The sequence below is a fragment of the Macrobrachium nipponense genome, chromosome 46 (genome assembly GCF_015104395.2).
Source record: "Macrobrachium nipponense isolate FS-2020 chromosome 46, ASM1510439v2, whole genome shotgun sequence".
Taxonomy (NCBI): domain Eukaryota; kingdom Metazoa; phylum Arthropoda; class Malacostraca; order Decapoda; family Palaemonidae; genus Macrobrachium; species Macrobrachium nipponense.
In genome coordinates, this window is record NC_061106.1 from 41,217,319 (window position 1) to 41,242,979 (window position 25,661).

At 41.1% G+C, this 25,661-nt stretch overlaps 1 long non-coding RNA gene and 1 pseudogene across 2 annotated transcripts in view; one reads left to right on the top strand and one right to left on the bottom strand.

The window, feature by feature from the left end:
• Nucleotides 1-4,027, bottom strand: part of LOC135214952 (uncharacterized) — a 171,059-nt gene extending 167,032 nt beyond the window's left edge. The window contains exon 1 of one of the 2 annotated variants that reach the window (XR_010314530.1): nt 3,899-4,027. This is a non-coding gene — a long non-coding RNA (uncharacterized LOC135214952). The remainder of the gene's footprint in view (nt 1-3,898) is intronic. The other variant, XR_010314529.1, reaches the window with a different exon arrangement.
• A 997-nt stretch (nt 4,028-5,024) lies between these two features.
• On the top strand, nt 5,025-23,545 carry LOC135214953 (medium-chain acyl-CoA ligase ACSF2, mitochondrial-like; annotated as a pseudogene).
• Nucleotides 23,546-25,661: the final 2,116 nt, after the last annotated feature.

The following is a 25,661-nucleotide window of genomic DNA, read 5'->3' on the forward strand; positions in this document are numbered from 1 at the left end:
CTGACAGGTAAACAGTGCTTGAATACCAGGCCTTAAGAACTGTAAACAAACCGACTACAAACACGGCTTGCAAAGTCGTTTCTTTCTGCTCTAAGGTTTTAGAATGATACTAAAGAGGCGAGTTACATAAGGACTACAATAAGAACGTAATGTTTACTTATTTGGAATAAAAAAAAAATTCTTAAAAGAAGGGTAAAACAACAAAAATTGCTGTCGAATCAATATGCATAAGTCTAGCCGCTTTCTTGGTCGAGATTTGTTTTATTGCTGGTAGTAAGTTCCAAAACTGAAGCGACAAATTTCAGAGAATTTCGTTCGAAATTCACTAACTGGCAACTACAACTCGTAGCTGAAAACTATATTTTTGTTCTACAGTGAAAGCTCTATCAAGCAAAATAAAGCTAACATATAATGCACAAATATCAAATCTATGATATTTATAACAATCATAAGAAAAAATTACGGTAATAGTAATTATTCTAAAGTATAGCAATTACTTCAAACTATAGAAACGAAACAATTTTAAATTCTCGTTCAACACAGGATTACCAACATTACCAATGTATATTTCGAGCAATGTGGAAACAAATATTTAATATTATAGTGTATTATCAATTATTTTAGCGAAGATGCATAAAACCATGCCTAGTTCCGGGTATTGCAAGGCTTACAATGCAGGGCCACTGTCTGTTATTTAGGCAAAGATAGAACCTTCAGGACCGACACCAGGACCTGTCCTTGCACCTGGGAAACAGACTCGCTATATAAAAAATAAGGAAGTCGGTCGCAAGCAACCAGAACACCCGTAAAATCATCATCTGGTTAAGTAAGGAGACGACAGACTCCAACCCACTCCTCTACCTCTACCTCTACCCACAATACTAACTCCACCTTTTTCACTTCAACCTTTTACCTCAATTCTTCGAATCATATCCCAACCGTGAAATTTAAGACTGAATTTGCGTAAGTGGGCGTATCATAAGGGAGTGATATCACCCAAATTCATATTTCCACTGACAACCAGTAATCAGTTCGATCCAGTCAAGTATCATTGCATAACAGAAATTTATGAGTTATATATATATATATATATATATATATATATATATATATATATATATATATAAAGAAGCACCCGAGCATGACCAATAGGCCTAGTGCTCGATTCTTAAAACAGACCTCTGGTTATTCCTGGTAGATAAAAACTTCCTGAGAAGAGAGAGAGAGAGAGAGAGAGAGAGAGAGAGAGAGAGAGAGAGCGAGAGAGAGAGAGAGCATAACAGGGGATACTCGAATTAAAATAATGCTCGCCAAGCATATTCACACTCCGGATCGTTTGGATAAGAATAGTCTCACTTATGCACTGGCAAAAAAAAAAAAAAAAAAAAAAGTGGAAACCTACGAAAATACTTGTTTGGTGCGACCCTGAACGCAATTCTGCATGCAAAAAATTATTGCACAATCGAGAAATTCCATGAAATTATTAACTAACAAGCTGGAAAATATATTTCCTTGATTCTTGAAAATAGGCTTAACCATGTAACCACCGCTAAACGCGCACATAACTTGGATTTCATTTTTTTTACACCAACTTGTCTTATTTATATTTCATTTAATCAGATGCTAAACTTCTCTGTGCTTTATCAAAAGAAATCATAATAACTTTCGATATAACGCTATAAAAGTAGAAAGTTAATTTACAAATATTAGGCCAATGCTTATGCACACGGTTCCTGCTGCCACTCTATGGTGAACACTTCATATCACACTTTGGAAGCCGCAGATGTTTCTTTGGGGAAATTCTTTTTTTTCTATTAATATACAATTACTGAACTAACATTGATCATTCACTGGGGAAATACTTCGTGCGCTTATACAGTTAATCACTGATACGTTTCATCAGATAAATAGGATGACAATAATTGGAAAAAATATACTAACTGGCAACCCCATGAGTTTCTATAGAAGTACGATCAATTCTGAGATTTGTCGCTTCACTTCTGGAACTTACTACTACCATTCTTAGGGTCCTTTCACACTATGTCGTACGTAGATGCGACACGATGTCGCACCTACATGCGACTAGCAGTCGACTATTATCTCTAATGTACCTTTTCACACTATGTCGGTCCGGCATCGCATTACAGTCGACAGGCCCCACTGGCCATGTCCGGTGCTGCACCCAGACGGGATTGCAGTTGGCCATTGAGTTCAATACGTGTCTTCACACTATGCGATTTTTTCCTGCATATACGTGCGGCAACAGTAGACCTCCGCTGCTTCTGGTGATCGGGTGCATTGGGTATTGAAAACATTTGATGGATACAAATAAGTGTTATTCCAGTCGCTGAATAACCACTGGTTCCATGCAACGAAAAAAACACCATACAATAATAATAATAACAATAGTGTTATTCGTAAAAAAGAAAGAACTACAGGTCTGGATTGCTAAAGTATAAACTAATGAGAAATGATTTACTAAATGATTTGCTGTTTTTTTTTTTTTCATTTAGGTTACATATACGGTTTGATACTGAAATTATTAGGTTATCGTAAGATTATTGATATAAAAGAGGACTAAAAGCTTTTGATTTCGATATATATGATTTTTAGAGAAGTTTTTATAGTTAACACTTAAGTTTTATTTACATTAATTAATGAAACAGAGAGATATATGCATTTTTTATATCAATGTAAAAGATTTTATTTTTTGATACAGATATATCAGTTTATATTTTTGATAAATAGAGATGCCAGTTGTTGTGCTGGCGAAATATCATCTCTGAATGTCGTATTTCTTTTAGCAACTGGTCATGTAGACGTGACATGAGTTCCTCAAAGGTTGTTGTAGACATTCTGAAGTAATTGAAAAATTTATCATTATCTCTCTTCAGCTCCTCGAAAATTGTGGCAAATGCACCATACAATTGTGCGCCTTTGTTATTCAAAGGGTGTACCGGGTGAATTCTAGATTTTCTCTTCTTTTTTTCTCAAATGTAATAAATAGAGATAATAATTTTCTCTTCCTGTCCATCTAGTCACCACTACAGGCTGAGATGAGCAGGCTGCAAGCGCTTGTCCAAAATTGGATCACTTTGTGCGGCAGTCGGACAAATGTACGATTTGTGCAATTTTGCGTCGTATTTAGATCCGGCACTGCAATCGTACCTTGGTGCGACAAGAATCGCATAGTGTGAAAGGGCTTAAACGACTATTTTTTCTTGGAATATTTATTCGATCAATATTATCGCAATGAAATTACTTCTAAGTATTCGAAACTAGGTTGTATACTTAGAATAAGGCTGAAACGATACAGCATCTTAACAAACGAGTACTAATAATTGAAGTGAATACATGTCGTCTCGGCAACCTAAATACACTTTCTTGCTGTCACCAATCTATGAAAACATATCGGTCAATAAAAACATAAATTAAACAAAGAATTATTATGCTTAATAAAAAGGGAACCATTTTGAATCGAATAGTAGAGATTCTCTCAAAGGTTTGTTTGCTGCCTTCATTCACACAGTGACGTTCCAAAATTTCGTTGAGAAACCACGTTTGATTCAATGCATTTTATTAAAAAAAACTCTTCCCGCTATCTTAATACGTCAGAAACTGAAAAAAATGACGGCATGAGACATTATCCTACAGGCCTACCTACTGCAAAGAATTCGTAATGACATGCAAAATAAAGCAGGTGTCCTTATGCATCACAATGACACTCAAAACGCCAAAGGGTTGCCGCCGGCTAACATATACCTAGGCCTCAGAAATAAAATTCCGAAAATCTAGACATTTAACCAAGAAAGTGTAGGCTACTATCTACTGCTACGAAGACATAAACCAAATCAACACAACATTATGGGTCAATATAATTACACCTTTCTTTGCTTACCATCTCTTGAAGAATTCCTGCATCCATTTCTTCAATTGCAAGCTCCATTAAGAAGATAGTGAACGAAAGAAGCGCAAATAAAGACCACGCGGTTCGCGGGTGTTGGAAGACGGCTGAGCAGAAGTGTCGGAGGGGGCTGCAAGCAGCGCCGACCTGGTGGATGTTTCCCAAACTTTGTTACCTAACAATGCTACTTAAATTGTCAAACATTCTACTTTACAAACTCATTCCCAATGAGCAAAATGACAATATTCTGTCAATTATACTTTATGATAGTAACTGTAGTTCGTTAAAATCGTGATAAAGTGGACGGTTACCACTCTCCGTTACGTAGAATACTACTGAAATTGTCAAGCATTCTACTTTACAACCTCATTCCAAATGAGCAAAATTATAATATTCTGTTTGTTATACTTTATGATAGTAACTGCAGTTCGTTAAACTCGTGATAAAGTGCAAGTATGAAATACGAAACCCAAGATATTATCAATTGGTGAAGATTGCGGTGATATGCTCCTTAACCCAATTAACATTTTAAATGTGTGATGGGTTAGAACAACAATTCAAAAAGAGTATGAGTGTGGCATCAACAGTTGCCTTGTATTTTCTCTGGAGTCATTTATAACGGGAAAGTTTTTTTGCTGAAAACATAGCGCCGTTGCAAAGGCATTGCCTCGACCCATAATTACTAAACACATACACACACACACACACACGCACATAATAACGCTAACCAAAATTTTTCGCCAGAGAACAAGAAAATACGTAGGTGATAAGGTTAAGCAAATAGGGGAGGTGGAGATTCCCTGTCACGTTTTTCTAAAACCAGGTATTGACACAAACATTCGTCTTGCCAGGTATTCGGTAAAATGCCACTTCCTAAGCTAACTGTGATGTGACTAAATTAAACGACCACGGTTGCAATAAATAATACAATTATTGACTCGGTGTTAATTAGTAGTTTCAAAGAATACAGCTGCCCCCACCTGCTCTCTCCCTCTCTCTTTGTAAACAGACACCGCAGACAAAAACAATGCTAAATAGACTTGCAAGGCTACTGAAAAATTGATAAAATTACCACTCATCGAAGATGATGGTGTGTAAAATCTGAGATTAACAGCCATACGCAACCCGCAACCCACAGTAAACTAGCTTAGCCCAACACGGACAGTGCTCCTCGCTTCGTCGACTCGTCGTCGTCATCTTCAAATCAGTGCTTGGTGATGAAGCATAAAGTGAGAAGTGGTGTCCTTCTGCTCAAGCAGGGTCTTTGTTTTCACACCAGCAAGACTCCATATAAACCGCTGTATGCCTGTGTCAGGTACGCGACATAGTGAGGAGTAGTGTTCATTAGCTGTTGATGGTGATAACTTACTTTTTGTGTGAAAATTAATATCCTCACCATACAGGTTTAACAGCAGTCAGAAATGCTGTACACAGTGTTGCTATGCTAAGTAAGCTTTACCGTGGTTAGTAGTTTTTATGTTTCCGTTTCTCTTATTATCTTTGCATTGAAGGGTACTTGCGCTTGCTTGACGTAGTTATATTTAGATTGGACAACAAAACTCCACTAGCAAGCCTAGGTAGGTAGAGTCTTGCACCCAATGCCAGAGCTAGAGGGGTGTAGTGACCTTGGGAAGTAAAGACCCACAATATAATAACACTCCTGACGCCTCACATAGCATAATTTCCTCTGATTTTATTCTTCTTCTTTGCATTCAAAATTCAGTGGCAGTTTCGTGTCTTAGGACGAGTTGGTAAAGTTAAGTAGGGGGTGATTTGGATTCAGTCTATCTAAATGTAGCTAGTTGTATTCATGAATAATAAGGAAATGTTTGCTGCTCTACGATTAAGAGCAGCGTACCCACTGGTGTGCCGCCTCAAATTCGTTGGTTGACCTTGTATTCGCACCACATTTGTGATACAGTGCTCAATTGTTAATTTATTAGATCGATTGAAGACCTTAACATGAAAGAAAGAGGTCTGATATTAGATGCAGTTAACGCTGTCTTGAAATCCTTACTTGGTTTACAGTCTAGTTATGTATGATATGTGTAAAAAAATAAATAGATCAATAAATAAACCCTGTATTTTTTATTGGTAACAACTCACTGCTATTTCAACAACGCTCTAGATAAGAAGGGAACGTATCTATATATTATATCCATAACTATTCTTAAGTAAAATAAAATTTCTCAGGATTAAAATTTCCATCTTACAGAGGTTGATCTCTTCGTTTTCATGTTCACTTGTGTGCTGAAGCCATTATTTTAGTTTACACAACTTGAAAATGATTGACAAAGATAGTGACAGATTCACTGCAATATTTTGTTCCGACAAGCGTGCTTGGTCAACATGTCTTGAATGGAAAAATTCAAGTCGGTCTAGTTCACGGTCCAGATAGATCTAGACCGTGGTCTAGTTAGACCTGTTCTTAACCAACGTATATTCAACGATGACAGAAGACATATACAACCCAAATTATCCCGAAGGGAAATTTATCTGATATTAATAGTTTAGCTGCCTATTGATATTTGAATGTTGAACAGTGCCTTGAGTTCAGTTTTACAAATAATTGGCCTTTACTTTTAAATATCAAGCAGCAAATAAATCGTAAAATCGAATTCACTTTGTAGAGAATAACTTATTTATAAAGCGAATTGATGTAATAAATGACATAGTGGTTATGGTTACTGTTACCCTACTTGTATTCCAAAAATTATAGGTTCAGATCTTGGTTAGGGTAGTAGTCTATTTACGTATAGCCTCCTTGATAGGTTATACCTCAATACAGGTCAAGTGCATACTAATTGTTATGTATCTGTGCTAATACCCGCCATGCTTGTGTTGCAATCTGTGATCAAAACAATTGTTCCGACACGGCATACAAACTTCTTCGGTCCTTTTACAATAGGAAGGTACTAGCGGCAGCTGGATAGGTCGTAAGCTTTCGAACAAGGGGTTCGGTAGTTAACTGCTTGTCCGACAGGCGCGCGCGCGCGACTGGTAGGTAAACAAATCACTTTTGCTTTCGGCCTGCTGGCGTGTGGACGTGTATCATCGCTCTCTGCCCGCTTCATCGTCGTTTGCTTTCGCATGATTGTGTTTTTCTTTTTCTATGTATCTAGTGAAACTGAATTGTAAGTACAATCATTTCATTGAATTCAATTGTGAATTAAAGGATCTTGGCTTCACAACGCCCTCCGATTACCCGAGTGCCGGGACTGAAGGCGTAATTGCGGGAATTCATTTTCCCAGAATGATCCTCGTATGTGTATGCTCGGTGCCGAGGGCGGGAGCGCTCGCTCCGAGCGTATATTGGGTTGGAAATGTGTAGATGAAAATCGTAAGTAAGTGCTCTTTTCATTTATATTTTTTTGACCTGTATGCCCGTTGCCGAACGAATGCGCTCGGCACGGAAACTTATTCAGTATGAAAGTGGAATCGCAAGTACAGTATTCTTTTTCATTTTCATATATTATTTTTTTATTATTGTAGCAATAACTCATTTTGGATCAGTTTCCGAGCTTACCCGGAGATTGATCCTTCCCCCTTTTTATTTTGAATGAAGTGAAATCGCAAGTGCAGTTCTTTTTCATTTTCATTTTTTTTTATTGAGATTGCTTTGTTGACTGGGATCAATGTTCCGCTATTCACGGGAATTGATCCTTCCCCTTTTTATTTGTATGAAGTGAATCGCAAGCGCAGTAGTCTTTTCATTTTCATATATTTGTTGATTGCATCAATTCATTATGGATCAAGGTTTCCAGAAACCTTGATCCATAAAGGTAAGGAATGGAACCTTTCACCCTTGCGCTCGGTACCGAGGGCGCAAATGCGCTCGATCCGAGCCCCTTATTCATTGTGAAGTGAATCGTTTTGCAAGATGCATTTTCATTTTGTTCCTTATTATTGATTGCATCAATATTATTTGGTTCAAGTTCCGCTCAGTCAGGGAATTGATCCTTATGCCTTGTATTCGTGCCGATGGCACGATTGCTCTGGGCTCTTATTTTGTTGTTGCGTACATGGGTACTGTGCGGGGGTGGGGAACGAGACCCCCCCCCGCTCAGTTCCCACAGATGGCTCTTCCCCTTGGGGGGGGAGGTTATCGGCGTTCTTCTCCTCGCCCGATCCGTCGAGCGCGGGGGGGGGAGGGCGCTCGGTGCCCGATGTACAATTGTATTAGGGGTCTTCCACTCGTTCGGGAGGGATCAAACCCCCGCACGAGGGGATTTCCCCACAATTAATCGCTACTACTATTATTTCCGCAGGTGCTACTGCCACGAGCGTGGACCTTGGTGAGGTATGGGCGTCCTTCCAATTGCAGAGCGTGCTGGTGTCCAGGGGCTGCGGTTCTATGTCTGGGCCTACTGCGGTCACCCATGGAGTGGTGACCACGCAACCAGGTGACGACGTCCCTCCTCACCTGGTGTACTCGCCTCACGTGGTTTCAGTCTTGCCTACAGCCGCTGTGAAGTGCCGTTCGCCGTACCGAGAGGGGGGCGTGCCGCCGCCGCTCGTGGTTGCCGCGCTGCAGCGACCACACTTCCGCTGCCCTAGAACTCGCCCCTGGACCTGCCGCCGGTACCAGGATGTTGCTGGCTGCTGCTCCACTTCCTGTGTTTCCGGTGCTGCCTGCCGTACCTGCCGATTCTGGGATGCAGTTGCTGCGCTTGGCTGTCCCTGCCGTTGCTGCACTGGCTGTTCTGCCGTTGCTGCGCTGGCTGTCCCTACCGATGATATGCTGGCGGCCGTGGCCTGCTGTTCCTGAGATGCCCATACCTGCTGATGTCGTACCCTGTTCGTGGTGGTACTACCCCAGACTTTGGTCTGTCTGTACAGGTGCGTCCGGGCCCTGTGGCTTCGGCTACAGCAGCCCCGGCTCCGCCCTGGATAGCAGATCTTACGTCTGTCCTGAGGAAGCTGACGAAGAAGAGGAGGAAGGTGTCGTGGTCGTCGTCTTCATCTTCTTCATCGTCGTCGGCCGCCGCCTCTTCCCCTTCGACTTCTAAGGCTTTACAGCCGAGAAGAAGAAGGTCGCCTCCTCCCTCCTAAGAAGCTTCCTCGGGAGCTTCTCGGGACCCGTCTCACCTCGGTGGGACGGGAGGGTTCCTTCCGCTGGTCCTCCTGCTCCTTCGGGAGCGGGGCCCGTCTCTTCTTCCGCAAGGGAGAAGACTACGGGGACCAGAGGGGTACCGGCTAACACCGGTACTTCCTCGCCTGGTGTCAGTGGTGCTGCCACTGCATCAGGGTCCGTCTCGGCCTCTCGTTCGCGGGAGGTACCGAGTGTACGGTGTACGGGTCGCCTACCAGCGACCGTGCAGCCAGGAACCAGACCTCTGAGTCCGCTCAGCGTCAGGTTCACGGCACGGGGCGGAAGACTGGTGACAGCCGCTCACGCGACTCTCACCAGACCAGCTCTCGCTCTCGCGGCGAACAGCTGGCTACCCGGGGACGTGACGGTCCACGACCGGCCACGGGCTGAGGCTGGGAAGAGGTCCTCCCGTTCGCCGGTGCCAGCCACGGCTGGAACCAGCGACGTGACGTGCCGTGAGGACAAGCACCGGTCTCACTGTGACAGTGGAGCCTGCAGGTCGCCTGACCGTCGCTCTCACAGAGAGCGATCGGGTACGGCAACCAGCACCAGCTCTTCTGACACTCGAGATCGGGGCCGCTGTGCTCAGTCCAGCCGTTCTCCACAGCGAGACGGTTCGACCAGGCCTGCAGCTCGATCGCCACCGCGGGTTGACGATCGCCTGCAGCCCTCCAAGCCTGCTGGTTCTGCCAGCGAGCAACGAGGGAGCGTCAGGTCTGCCTCTCCCGTACCTTCAACCACCTCGGGTTACACCGGGAGGAGCGAGGTTATTGAGGAGTGATCGTGAGGGGTGCGCCCCTCATGATCCCACCACAACGCCCTACGTGCCAGGCACGGTTTCTTGGACCGGCCAGGGCGTATGCGCAAGTGGATGGGGAAGACCGAGAGGGCTGTCGCTGTTCCCCCTTCTTAGGAGGAAGGTTCTCGGAATATGCTCTCGTTCGAAGGGCTTAACGGTCCCACTCTGCAAGATGCTGTGACTTCCGAGACCCAGAGGAACTTTGCCGAGGTTACGGCGCTGATTCGTCAGCACAATGACCTCGGGGAAGGATCGCCGCTCCCACCAGCAGAGCCACGTCTCGGCTCGAGTCGTTTTGGGGCCCGAGAGGGAACCCAAATCGACGGTGGGTCGGCCGCGATCGGAGCTTGCCGACTGTGTTGAACCAGGTAGTCTCTCGTCTCCGGACAAGAAGGCTCTCTCAGTTCTGGACGGTCGAACAAGCTACTTCACCTCCTCTACTGCGACAGAGGCGTTTATACGTGTCTTCGGACACCGTATTTAAATACCCCTTCGGTCCTCCTGAGGTTTCGACCTCGACGAGGACTGGAATGAGTCGGAGCGGTATCGGCTCTCTACTGTCAGGTGTCGATCAGCCCCACCCAGACGACGTTCACAGTGGCGGCAGACACTTACCTACAGTATGAGTTCGTAACCCTCCTCGGGAAAACGTTTTTCTCCTGACGATACGTTTTCCCAGGCTCTGAGAGGCCATCGCCGTAAGGCGATGGCTGCTCCTTTTCTTCTCCAACTGCTAGATCCGCTGGGAAGGCGAGCCAGTATCCAATTCCTCCCCCATTCCCTCTCTGCTTACGGCTACGAGGGAAAGGGGAGGGATCCTACAGAGATTTCTCTGTAAGATCCCACGTTAGGGGCTGCGCTACCGGGGGGACCTTCGGGTCCTACCTGACGTAAGCCCCGGTCATTGAGGAGGGATCCTGCCCCTTTCTCGATTTCTACGGGAATTCGAGAGGACCACCAGCCGATATCGTCTGACGAATTCGGTGGGGGTTTCGCAGAGTGCTTAGAATTCTACGGAATTTCTAGCGCACTCAGAGTGTTCGAGTTTTTACGATCTCCAAACACTCAGGCGAGACCACGGTCCAAAGTGAGCGAGAATCCCCGATAATTGTTACACGATAATCGGGAACCTCGCTTATGCTCGAATTCCTGTAATTTCTAGCATTTGGAAGAAGACCGCTGCTGAAAGAAGAGTATCTCACAGTAGGCGCTTAACCTGGAATAGAGAAGAACGGACGGGAACTTCCAGTTTGGCTTGAACTATCGTCTTCGGTATTCTGTTCACCATTGAAGCTTTCCTTTGGGAAAGACTTCTCCTTCACTCTCTTGAATAAGAGAACGAAGGCGGTCGATCTCCAATCCTTATTCTCATTCCTCGAGGGGAAAAGAATTTAGGATGGAGGTCGTGGTACAGAACCTACAAATATACTACGTATATTACCCTCGCGACATGATTCTTTAACAGTTGAATTGTCCGTGGGGTAGGCGCATACCGTAGTTAACTCTACGGTTTGTGACCGAGACGAATTGTATCTTAATCGAACTGCAACTCGGGGTTGCCTGCAACCTCCCAGCAGTTATCAGTTTCGATTTTAGATACTTGGTATTGTCATGACAACACCAAATCAGCTTTTGTATTTACCGAAATCCGTTTCGGTTAAATATAATTGCTCGAGCGTATTCTTTATGCTCGATGGTTCTAGCCGAACGCATTCCTTCGTGGAATAATGGATTACCTGGCAACTCAGGATGACGAGTCACCGAGAGCTACTGCGTATTGAACTGCCTGATAGCGGCTCAGTATCAGCTAGGTCTCTGAGATGCACGGTCGGTTACGTCTCTCTCTCCCCTGGTTGGATTGACTACCGAACCGTATCTCTGCCCAACAATCATGGACTTAGGTCTCTGATTAACGGGGATTCTCGCAATAATGAAGGACCATCTACTGCTGTGACGCTCGATTTCATCGCCTTCGACATTGCGAGAATTTTCAACAGAGATATCTCTTGGACTCTGTCATCTTTCTGTTTACCGCACGGTAACAGAAGTCTGTACTAGTCAACCGCTGCATCGCACTGCGATAATGCGAATGATTTTTGCAGACATCTGAGTTTGTCTTCAAAATATCTCGTATTCATAGGTGGGCAATTTCATTGCTCGCCCCCGAATTAACAGATATGTCAGAAGACATCGCCTACTCTCCGACCTGACAGCTCTACTTCCAAATGTTCAGCCCATGAGAAGCAGTTCTTCAGGCAGTAGTTCCCTGTCTTCATTACTGGAAGCGCTCCGCTTTTATTGCAACTACGGTCCTCACCGGACAGCAATCAATAGCGGTTAGCGTTCTCAGTCTTTGTAGCACAGGTTCAGAATCTTGAGAATCCCTCTCTCGGTTCAGCTGTGAAGACGTAGGTTGCATTTTCTGTACACCTTCGTCTTCAACGTCACATAGTGTTGTTTCTCCTTACCCGAGAATCAACTATACTATGAGATATCTTGCCATCAAGGACCGCGGTCTCTAGAAGGCAATTGACTTTCGCCTGTTGGGCACATGCCTTAAGAGAGTCATCACCTTGCCTTCTGGCATCGGTGACGAACAAATTATTTGTTTAGTCTCTTGGCATAACCCTGTTAAGGCGAAGGTCACGTGACTTGCTCGGGTGCTTGGACAACTTGCCTCCTACCGAACGCAGTCAGTAGGCAGCTGTCAGAGCGCCCAAGTCTGTTACGAACTTCGCTGTGGACTTAGTTCGGTTGTTCCATAACAATCTTTTCTTCGTCCTAACGGCTTGTCACAGTACCCATACCATCGACACCCAACATTGAGTGTCGGTGTCCTATCCACTACCGAGAACAACAACTTCGCTGCAGACGGATAGACCAGTATGGGTACAGGACATCACCGAAGTCGAGAAGAGGGATAGGTCATTCGACAATTCCCTTCTTTTCCTCTGAGGTAATTGCATGACTTTGCCTGCGAAGTCAAGCATCCAGGGGATGGGGATTCGTGACGCTCGATTTCGTACCGAATTCGTAGCGAAGACTCTGAACCCTTCGGTTTCCTGACGATCGGTTAGAGTCCTTCACAGTCCCCTCCCTAATGGACTTCACCGCCTTCGATGCGAAGGAGATGCTGCTTTGTCCTGTGAAAGCGCGACCGCGCTTTCTGAAGAAACTCGACATCCCAGGCGGAGTGTTGAAGACTCTTCGTCAGCACCAAGATGACCTAGAAGTACACTCCCTCGAGTTACACAAGAACTTCTCCGTGGCGCAGGCTGCAGGCAGGGGTCTGGTACAACCAGACCACTGGCACCTCCTTCTACCTTTTGGATATTGCCACAGGTCCTTGGATCGTTTTCCTTAGGACCCGTGGTGGCTGCTCAACACGTTGTGTAGCTAACCCAGACCTAGCAGGCTCTGAACAGCATCGAGTCCTGGTGTGACTGTAAGAATAGATAAGTGAATGAGAGAGTGACTGGCTTCTCTTCCTATCTTTTTCTACCCCTCTACCTGTGGGTAGAGGGATACGGTCATCACCTTGCTGGATAAGGACGAGATGCCGGTGAGCTACTCGACAGAGCCCCATCCTATCCCTTTCACTAGGGATGGGAGCGAATATCCACCACTTCCTCCTACAAGGGGGGGGAAGTGGATGCCAACAAGAGACAAACCATAACGTTGTTGCCTCTTGCAAATAGGAACTTGTTCTTGTTTGCTGGTACGAAGAGATACGCTTGCCTCTCTCTTAGTACTTGGTCCAGAGGTCTGACCATTGATCCTGCGGTGCACACCCCGATCAATCGGACAGAGGCTTGGATCCCTCCCTCGCTCTTACGACCAGGGAGGCTTCCAAGGTTGGGCGAACACCAGTCTGTTCACAAAAGACTCAGATTCCACCCACCAAGAAGTGAGTCTTCCTATTGTAAAAGGACCGAAGGTTTGTATGCCGTGTCGGAACAAATGACAATTTGTCCAAAATTGCATTTTTCCTAACTATACAAACCTGAGGTCCTTTTACACATAGCCCCACCTCATGCCACCCCTCACTCTGCAGTTTTTGCTTGGGCCAAAAGCAAAAGTGATTTGTTTACCTACCAGTCGCGCGCGCGCGCCTGTCGGACAAGCAGTTAACTACCGAACCCCTTGTTCGAAAGCTTACGACCTATCCAGCTGCCGCTAGTACCTTCCTATTGTAAAAGGACCTCAGGTTTGTATAGTTAGGAAAAATGCAATTTTGGACAAATTGTCATTTTATGGCATTTTCAATTAGATTGACTTGGAAATTATAAACTTGTTAGACGCTAGAAATGTGTCAAAATTCTCTTAATACAAATTTACAATCATTTAACTCGTTAATGATAAACATTTGGCAAAGGCTATACGTTGACTACTACTTTTCTTTATATGACAGTTTTGTCTGGCAGTTTATGAACGTCATTTGCCTCACACATTTGCAATACTGTTTCTCAGATACAAGAGCAGCGTTCCATTGACAACCAGTTACGTGCACAGCGTTGGTTCTTGGTCTCTTCATGAGAAGACAGTTGGACAGTTACTGGATGCTGCAGATCAGAACTATGGGAAACGGGAGGCGGTTGTGTCTGTCCACCAGGGTATCAGGAAGACATTCTCAGAAGCCCGGCTAGAGGCAAGCTTGTTTTAAAACTTTTCCCCTCCATATATAATGTGTGTATTCATGGTTGTGTTTTCAAAAATATCATTATTACGAAGGCTCATGTGCTTTTGGTGCCCTTAGGCAGACCAATTAGCTGCTGGATTTTTGGCTCACGGTTTGCAAAGAGGAGACCGCATCGGTATTTGGGGTTCGAACACTTATGAATGGTACCTTACACAGTATGCTGCTGCCAAAGCAGGTTTGATATTGGTAAGTAGAACTGTTAAACATCTGTTCTTTGGATATGAATAGAATGTTATATAAGAGTTATATTATTAAGTCTACGAAATTTTATTCTTTCATGATGACATCTTGTCCATCTTTGACTGAAAACGATAGTGTGACTTGTCATATGAAAGCAAGGTCATAATTGGTCGTTTTCTTTACATTAGAATTATTATATTTTCATATTCCTGTTATTAACTTCATGCGACTTCTTCATTAAATAGGTCAACATTAACCCTGGATATCGTTTGGAGGAGCTCAAGTTTTGTCTCAACAAAGTTCGAGTAAAAGCCCTGGTTTGCGATGAAAAGTTCAAAACTTCAAAGTAAGGCAACCAAGTCATTTTCCGTTTATGAAATAAACAACTTTAACTGACTCGTCGAACAGTAACAAGGTTTATCAATGTTAAAGGTTTTATATTAGTAATTTAAAACATAGTTAATGATGTTACATATTTAGCTCTTAAATGGTAAGCATTCGTACTGGTGGATCTCTTGCGTGGTAAGAGTTGGTTGATAAAATTACATCCAGGTTTTTTTTCAGTTACTATGAAATGCTGTGCCAGTTAGCCCCAGAGCTGCTTGATGGTCAAGAGGAGCTTGTTAGCAACCACCTACCTCACCTAAAACGGGTTATTATCGCTGCAGATAAACACCTAAGGTGAGGGGGAAATACTGTATGGAAGTATTTAAGTTTTATTGTAATTATATATGGTATTCATATATGTATGTACTATGTAGCCACAAATACTTTATACAAAATACCAAGGAAAAATGAAACTAAATCATATATGGACCCTGACAAATCTTGTCGCATTTAGGCTGCTTCAGGTTGTCTGAAATAAGACAAAGCCATTCAAGATGGTCAAGAATTACCTTTTTTTGTTAACTTTCCTTGTGTTACTTTATATTAGAATGTGACTTGTGGATATAACGTAAAATATTTGAATGGCAAGTAGTTATTTTAATATTCCTGAGTACAGGCAGTCCCCGGGTTATGACGGGGTTCCGTTCTTGTGACGCGTCGTAAGCCGAAAATCGTCATAAGCCGGAACATCATAAAAAATCCTAAGCAAACCTTACTTTTAATGCTTTGGGTGCATTAAAAACTGTAAACTGCATTGTTATTGCATTTTTCATCAAAAAAAACCTTCAAATATTGATTATTTTGCATTTTTGGTGTCATATTTCTTCTACTAGATCAGCGTTTGTAGGCGTCATAACCTTAGAAATAATTTCTGATGAATATAAATTTAAAAGCACCTTGACCTCGGAACGTCGTAAGCCGAACCCGTCGTAACCCGGGGACTGCCTGTATTAGTAAAACCAAGAGGAATACTGCAACGAGATGTGAAAGGTTTGTGGAGATTTATGATAATTTCAAATGTCAAATAACAATGGGATATGAATAAGTACACCCAGCTGAGAGTAAGAATGCTGTTTAGAATACATTGTGGTCCCTTTTCTCCCGAGTTTTAGAGGTGCACACAGATTTCAAGATGTTTGCAATGCAGGAGACAGCAACCACATGAGGGAAGTTGAGGAATTATCACATAAAATACAGTTTGATGAGCCTTGCAACATTCAGTTTACTTCAGTGAGTAGGCTACCTACCTCCTTACTTCCACCATGTTATATATACATCTTTCAGTAATTCATGAACATTCTGTCATTAAATGAATTAAGATAAAAATTCCATTATAATACTTTTTTTGAGGAAATATTCAACAAAGCTGATTTGCAAAAAAATTCAAATATAAAAGCTTACCCTTTCTTGTCATTATCAGGTATACTTGCACAGTAATATTCTTGCAGGGCACCACAGGTCAACCAAAGGCAGCAACACTTTCTCATCATATGATTGTGAATAATGCTTTTAATGTTGGCAACAGATGTGGTTATGGGCTAAATGTAAGTACTGTACTGTAGTAATGTGATGTCCTGTCTATCTCTACCAGCTTGACAATGGGCTTCCCTGGTGACATAATTTTTAGGTGTTGCATTGTCAAGTTCTGTAGCTCTTATCACGCACTGAAATTTTTTATTCATATAAAAAAACTTTCTCTCATGAATAAAATACTTTTGATTCTTAAAAGCAACTAAGAATATTTTACCAAGTGTGCTCACAGATCCTGCATTTCCTTTCAGGAACATCGTATTTGCATGACAGTACCTCTGTATCACTGTTTTGGATGTGTTCTGGGCTCCCTGAATGGCGCACATTTTGGGGCAACTTGTGTTTTCCCAAGTCCTGGGTTTGACCCTCAAGCTGCAGTCCAAGCAATGCAAGATGAAAGGTTCTAAAGATTTGCTCTTTGGTATTATTTTCTTATCACCAATTCACATCTGTCTGTGGATGCTTACGTCTCTAATAAATCACTAAAGCAAAACAATATTCAGTTATTTTCAAGAAAAGATACTGTCATCTTTTACTTTTTATTACTGACAGATCAGCAAAATGCTACTACATATTTTGTTACAATAATAACTGAAAATCATCCTATCCAAGAGTAAGTACTACATTTTGCAGTTCCCTATCTTTGAAATTATTGCACTCCTTCAGAGGGAAGGTTAACTTGTCTAGCATATAGTTCATGCACATATTCAAATACTGTACTGAAACTACTTTAGACAGTTTATCGCTTTAAATATTTTTTACTTATAATTAATCAAGAAATTCATTATCACTTTTATTTTAAATTTATCTAGTGAATATCAAAGGCTTTGGTACTTTGGTTCTTCTCCTGCAGTAAAAAACTTTGTACTGTATCAGATAGTGTAACTGTTGTTTCAGAGTCACCTCTTGCTATGGCACTCCGACAATGTTTGTCGATATCCTAAATGCTCAAAGAGCAAACCTAAGGGATATGAGCAGTTTGTCTACAGGAATTATGTCTGGGGCCCCTTGTCCTCAGGAACTGGTTCTAGCTATAATAAATGAAATGAACATGAAAGATATCTTGGTAAGTGTACACATTTACTCCATTGCTCCCATTCATTAAACAAGGCCCATTTATACTTTAAAGTTGATATTTTTCAATACAGTACTAAAGGATTGAATGCATTGGAATAAGCTTCTGTAAAAAACAAAATACAATTCTGTAATAGGGCTGTATTTTGCTAGGGAATTTAAACCAAAACACATTTAAAACATTCAGCAGCTGATAAGTGCACAGTATCTTTCAAAAACGAAAGCTCGCATGGGACCTGAGATTTCAATAAAGTATTGACTGAATTTTTAAAATTTAAACATTTACTACAGGTAATGTATGGCATGACAGAAACAAGTCCGGTTACATTCCAGTGTTACCCAACTGATCCAGTATCTGTTCGCTCCTCAACCATAGGATATCCATCAGATCATACAGAAGTAATTAAAGATTTCACTACTTTTTCACTCCTAAAACTAGTTTTAGATTAACCCAAGGCTGAAAACTAATTTTTAGCATTCTCATCTTCCTGAGTGGTTTGACAAAACCACTATAATAGTCTTTATATCTGTTTTATTCCTTAATAGAAATTTATTATCCAGTACCTCCAACAAATATCAGCAGTTTAATATTTCCTCAGGTGAAGATAATTGATGAAGAAGGAAGAGTGACACCCATTGGCGTTGGGGGAGAACTTTGTATTCGGGGTCTACTGCACATTTTTTGGGATACGTGGGACGATGGCAGAGAAAACAAAGGAGATGTTACAAGAGGACAGGTGGTTAAAGACAGGGTAGGTTGGAAACTGTTTTTAATGCTGTTGCTGTTAAAGAAATTTGGCAGTTATTTTATTATTAAAGGAGTTAGCAACTTCCATGAGTTAAAAATGTCATTTTATGTTTTTGGCATGGTCTGAGGTATTGTTTAGTGCATAAATGTTTTAAGAGTTTTGATAATAATGTTTAAGGATGCAGAAGTTTCTTTTAAGTTTTTTTTTGTAAATATACAGCTTTAAATATTTTGATGTCATAAGATTTGTTTAGTGAGTTGTTCTTACAATGAGAATTTGAAGAAGGTTCAATTATATAAAATGCTAACTTTCCAGTTGGTGCAAGAAGTTAACACATATTGACAAAGAGGACAACTTCCTTACAGCCAGAACAGCACCTTGATTTGTTGTTGGTGTAAGGAAGGGAAAAACACAAGTACCTATTGGAGTTGTTCAGGGATATTTGGGCTAAGGAAGAGTAGCTGGAACAGAAAGTACAGTGGTACCTCGAGATACGAAATTAATCCGTTCCGAGGCGGCCTTCGTATCGTGAGCTTTTCGTATCTTGAACCACATTTTACATGTAAAATGGCTAATCCGTTCCAAGCCCTACAAGACACCCCAGCAAATTTCATAATAAAGCTAAATTGACCTATAAACAATGAAATACTACAACAATTTGGACCATTCAGTACCTAACTCGGTACGTACTAGTAGTACTAATATGTATGTACCTGTAAATAAAGTGTATTAGTGTACATGGTATACAAGAAATACAGTACGTACATACGGACATATGAAGTAAAATGTGGAAGCTTACCTTTCGAGTGAGGCTATCTCCGAAAGTGGCGACAGAGGAGGAGGACAAACGGCAGAAAACTTCTTATAGTACATACACTTAACTTTACGAAACACATTAAAAAATGTCAGGAAACAGAAACTAAACTTTTCGAAACACATTAACAAAACTGTTAACACTTAACTTTACAAAAAACTTTAAATTAAATAAACTTTAAATTAAATTTTTATTTTTTATTTTCTTTATTTTTGAAATTTTTTTTTTATTTTTTTTTTTTTTGTTTTTTGTTTTTACAATTTCAATTTCTTCACCACTTTCAACTTTGTTTTTTCGTAGTATCAATTGGATCTTCCTTTTTGCTTACTTCTACTAAAGGCCTCTTTAAAAAATAACTATCCAAGGAAGATTGCTTCTGCCTGCTTTTGACAGTGTTCCTGAAACAACTCAGGCAAACGTCATCGAACTGTGCAAGCATACGACCTGTGTAAGCCTTTTCGGGGTGTCTCTTTTCTACAAATGATTGCACCTTATGAAAAGCAGCTAGAGCATCCTTAATTTCTGCCGTTGTCATAGGGTCGACGTCCTCCTTCTCGCCGCTGCTAGAGAACTCTTCTTGAACAACGTTATGTTGCATGGCCTCCAACTCCTTCAGGTCATCCGTCGTAAGCTCCTCTTGGTGCTCCTCGAGAAGGTCATTGATGTCGTCCTCGTCGACGACCAGCCCCATGGACTTGCCAGGTGCAACTATCTCTTCAAAATCTGGTTGTGAAACAGTTTCAGGATCATCAACTGTTCCTGAATCTGCAGCACCAGCTTCGCCCACGTCGAATCCCTCGAAGTCTCGGGTGGATACGGCATCAGGCCAGAGTTTCCTCCACAAAGAATTAAAGGTTTGCCTCGAAACCTCCTGCCAAACTTGGTCGATGAGTCGGATGCATATTACAACATAAAAATGCTCCTTCCAAAATTCACGCAAGGTGAGGTTTGTGGTATCGGTGATGTCGAAACATCTCTTGAAAAGATGTTTCATATACAGCTTCTTGAAGTTCGATATCACTTGCTGGTCCTTGGGCATGAGGAGAGGGGTGGTGTTAGGCAGAAGATATAGAACCTTGATAAACGAATACTCCGCTAGGATATCTTCCTCGAGGCCAGGAGGGTGAGCAGGGGCATTGTCCAACAACAGCAAACATTTCAGAGGGAGGCGCTTCTCTTCCAAGAATTTCTTCACTGTCGGGCCGAAACACAGATTTACCCACTCCATGAACAAGTCTCGTTACCCAGGCTTTCGCATTAGCCCTCCACATCACTGGAAGCTTCTCCTTAAGCACTTTGTGGGCCTTGAAGACTCAAGGAGTCTCCGAATGATACACAAGTAGGGGCTTCACCTTGCAATCCCCACTGGCGTTCGAACAAAGTGAGAGCGTAAGCCTGTCTTTCATAGGCTAATGCCCGGGTAGCTGCTTCTCTTCCTGCGTGATGTACGTCCGATGAGGCATTTTTTTCCAAAAAAGGCCAGTCTCATCACAGTTGAAGACTTGCTGAGAACTGTTGCCTTCGTTGAGCGTCTTAATAAAGGCTTCAGCCGCTTTCGTGTCCGAGCTGGCCGCCTCCCCCATGCTGCACCACCAAATGGATGCCAATCCGTTTACGGAATTTTTCGAGCCACCCATTAGAAGCCTTGAACTCTGGGGGATGGCATCGATGTCCCTTCTCCTCCGTCGTCTTCAGCCTGAGCAATCAAATAGTCGAAAAAAGCGCTGGCCTTGTGGCAGATTGCCATCTCCGTTATCGTATTGCCAGCGATTTCTTTGTCTTTTATCCAGACAAGAAGCAGCCTTTCCATCTCATCGTGCACGTGGCTCCTCTTGCTAGACAAAATAGTCACGTCCTTGGAAGGTGTAGCTGCTTTGATGGCATCCTTCTGCTTAAAGATGGTGCCTATTGTCAACGGATTTCGGCCTTATTCCTTGGCGATCACACTCGATCGCATGCCAGCTTCATACTTTTTAATTATCTCCATCTTTGTCTCCAAAGAAAGCATCCTCTTTCCTACTTCAACCTTCTTTGGACCCATGACTACGTATATACTGTACATAATTAAGTTATGTAGTAAGTATACATATGAAGTAAAGTTCTCACACAACATGATAAAGTAGTACTACAACGAAATCACTAATTAATTTATGTTAATAAACGAAATCGTATAGAACGAATGAATTCTGCGTGCTTACGATACCGATGATGCTGCAAAGCGGCCGAAAAAGCACGCCGCTACATAGAGCACGATGGGAGAGATGCTGACCAATAGGAGAGCAGGATCTTATGGCGGTGACTAGCATCAGGAACCATTGGGAGAGTGGGAGGATGGTGGCAAGTCTACTCAGTTGGCAGCGCGCGAATTTTAAAATTGTTATCAGTGGTCCGGGCTAATCTCGGACTTTACAGCAACAACCTTTCGTATCTTGAACAATTTTCGTATGTAGAGCCACAAAAATCTTCGTATTTGCTTTCGTATCTCAAGTTTTTCGTAAGTTGAGCCTTTCGTATGTCAAGGTACCACTGTACAAGAAATAGAATATTGAAATGTTAATAAAGAGGTCAGTAGATTATGAAAGAGGTATATGTGAATGAGAATCTTGAATGCTGTGCTCCTCTTTTCTTAATGCACTTACCCATATCTATGACAAATTAAATGGTGAGGGTCATAGATGCCTAACTCTGGCATAGGGCCGTCTCAATCTTTTACATCAGTAAATGCCAGGCTATATAGGAGGTGACTGGGGTTATCCTACTCCCTGTTCAAGCATGTGCTTAGGAAAGCTGACAGTTCCCGCCTATGGAGTGAGCCTCCACTATAAAAGACAGTGGCTTATATTCTTGCTGAAACAAGTGTATATATAATATATATTTTTTTTTTAATTACAATCATGCTTCTAACCTATAATTATGCATTTATTCATGTAACCCAAGGAAAAAATAAGTGACAGTGGGTACTAACCTCTCACACCTCTGACAGCCTTATTAACAATGAAAGTTCTTTTTAACAAAGCTTCAACAAATATTGTTACTACAAACTTTTAAAAAAAACTGCTATTCTATTTTTTCAGAGATCTGGCAATTCTGCAGCCAGATGGTTATGGACGAATTATTGGAAGAATCAAGGACATGATTATACGAGGTGGAGAGAATTTATTTCCAGCAGAAATAGAAAACTTCCTCATGGGACATCCCGAAGTTCTGGAGGCACAGGTTGGTTATGTATGAATGCCATAAGGTTTTGTGCAACACACTGGAGGTTTGAGAACTGACTGGTAAAATATTATCAATGCTGTAAGTTTAAAAAAACTGTTTATTGTTTTTCAGTTTTTTTCTAATTGGTTTTTAAGTATCGTCATAATATGAATGCAACAACTAAATTTGAAAGAGAAAAGTTTTTTTATAGAGGCATGATTTACATACTTTTGTTTAGAAATATAGATTGGGTATAATCTTCTAATTCTGTCTTCAGGTTTTTGGCATACCTGATTCGAGAATGGGAGAGGAAGCTGTAGCCTGGATTCGATCTGCTCAAAAACGTCAACACTTACCGAGGAATCTCTAAAGTTATGGTGTAAGGGAAAGGTAAGTATTCATACTCACATAATGGGTGCTTGATATGCCTGTTATAAAGGACCAAGGGTTTGTATAATGGGCACGAACAAATCACAATTTTTAAATAGTAAATTGTAATTTTCCTAACTAAACAAACATGTGGTCCTTTACATATCACGCCCACCTCATGCCACCCCTCAATCTGAAACCTGGGCCAAAAGGCAAACTAGAATGTTTACATAGCGGCTGGTAGTTACTGCCTAACCACCTTATTCGAGAGTTTTAACAGCCGTGTTCCAGTTTCGCCATAAGCAATTCCCATTGTAAAGGAACTCGGGTTTATATACTGTAGTTGGAAATAACAAGTTTTTTAAAAATTGTGATTTTACAGTGAGGCATGTAATAGAGTATACGTACAACAGCCTCTCTCTAAAGCATGAGAAAAATGCTAAATGAGCTAAGGTACTTCAAACAGCATCTTTGCAGATCAAGTTTAAACATTCTACCAATAATGAGAAATGATTTCATCTGAATATGCTTTCATTTCATTTCAGATTGCTCACTTCAAAATTCCCAAGCATATTATTTTCAAAGAAGAATTTCCAAGGACTGTTACTGGAAAAATACAAAAGTTTGTTATGAGGAACATCACCACGAAGGAACTTCAGCTGAAGTAGTTATACTGTAATTAGAACACAATAATATATCTCATCACAGCTTTTCATGTGGCAAAAAAAATGTTTTTTATACTTCTGTACACATTACCATCATGAGAGGGATTAAATTCTTGGAACCACCTTAAATAATTTGAACTATGGTTTATTGGGGCTAACTTTACTTGCAGCTTTTGGGTCTCCTATAGAAGCAAATCCAACATTGAAAGCACTTATTTTCCAAATATATTTTTAAAAAATATTTGATAAGTTTTAAACACCACTTCTAAAATAATAGAAAACCAAAAACTCGTTATCATTATCAGAGGGGGAAGATGTCAAGGCGAATATCAACCCCAGAAGAGGTTACTCTGACAAAGAAGCACTCTTAGACAGTGGTAAGAGAATAGAAGGCAGAAAAAGCATCCCAAGTAATCCTGGAACTTCAAGAGTGGCGTATCCCTCCCCACCAAAGAAGATAGAACAGAGCACCTCTTGTCCTTCCTCTTGCTAAATCCCTCCCTATAGATGTAGGAGATATGAAGCAGCCACAAGGTCACCCCAGACCCTCACAGTATATTGCTCTAATTTATTCTCCATGAGAGATAAACATTGCAACAGAGACAAACAAAAATACAATAAATAAAAAGCCAAAATAAAACAAACATGGTGAGATTGATAAATTAAGCAATGCACATTCTCTCACTGCAGCCAACATTCAAGACATGCACGAAAGATTATTCCCAACTTAAAAGGTGTTGATTTGTTTGTCCATAGGAAACAATTATGAGTTATCAGGCCAATAGTTTATTTAATTACAGAAGAAACATAAAAGGAGCCGAAACAAATAAGTAACTGCTTAAACTTTGAATATCAGGCCCTCCATATACTTCTCTATAATGATTACTTCATTTAAAACCGTTTTGGAAGGACACTAAAGTATGTCTACTCACTGCTGGAGGGAGACAGGAGTAAAACCACCAAGATCTAAGGACAGTATGATTCCAAAACTGTATAGTAGTACATTTGTGTCACTATTACTCGCCTCTGTATTGGAGTAGATAAGGGATTTTGACGTAGGAAAAAATCTATTTTCGGGGACGAGGGAAGCCGTGTCGCCCAGTGAAATACATTCCTTTAGCGCTATTTCTAAGGTAAATTATTGCTATCAAGGTGCCTATGAGAAACTGACTTTAAAAACAAGTGTTTTAATTCTTTTATTCCATCTCGAGTATTCCAGAGAAAATAATTTTTATGGTTATTACTACAATTCTTGAATATGAGGCATCTTAACAAAAATACATAGAACAAGATGAGAGGTGTGTAGTTCTATGATTTTTCAACCATAGTCAATATGAAAAAAAAAAGAAAAAAAAAGAAATGTGATGAGAACTCAAAGATTGAGATTAAATTTGCATATCAAGACTTACAAAACAAAATCTGTAAGGGAAATAAAATATGAGGATGCAAGGCTCAAGATGAGGGTGTTATAATTTTCTGTTTTTCAAAGTTAATCACTTTGGAAAATAACTGACAATGAGAAATCAAATTTCATTTTGAAGCATTAAAGAACTTTAAACAATAAATGAGCCAAATTTTAGCCTGAACATATTAATAACCCACCAAAATAGTAGTGTCTGTTTATTTATTTGCAAAACAGAGCAGATGACCAAATACCTGAAATGCGTATAATTTCTTACTTCAAAATTAAATTCCTTGCCTTTAAATGTAAAGCAACAAGATACATTTAAAGTAAATAAAAAAATTACATTGTGGATGTCATACAATTAGTCTACCAAACACAACTAACCACAAATTTCACTTTTCATCATCATCAAGTACCAACACTGCATCAAATTTCCACAAATTTCACTTTTCATCATTAAGTACCAACACTGCATCACAACTCTAGTCTGTTACCAGGCTACCCTAAGAGATTTATTCTAAAATTTTACTTCAAAATAAAAAATAGAGGAAAAAAAAGTTTGTATACAGGTGGACAAGCAGAGGTAAAGCTGCAATTGTATATAGTATGCAATATACCTCACTTTTTCAGGCCTCAAGAACTGTAAATGTATTCTAGGAATTTGCAATACCTCGGCATTTTAGTCAAGATATACATTAAAATATGTAAAAAAATAATCAGATATACAAAAATGCAATACAGAGCCAATAGTAGGTAGTATAGTATATATAAAAAACAAGAAACTGATATACTGTAC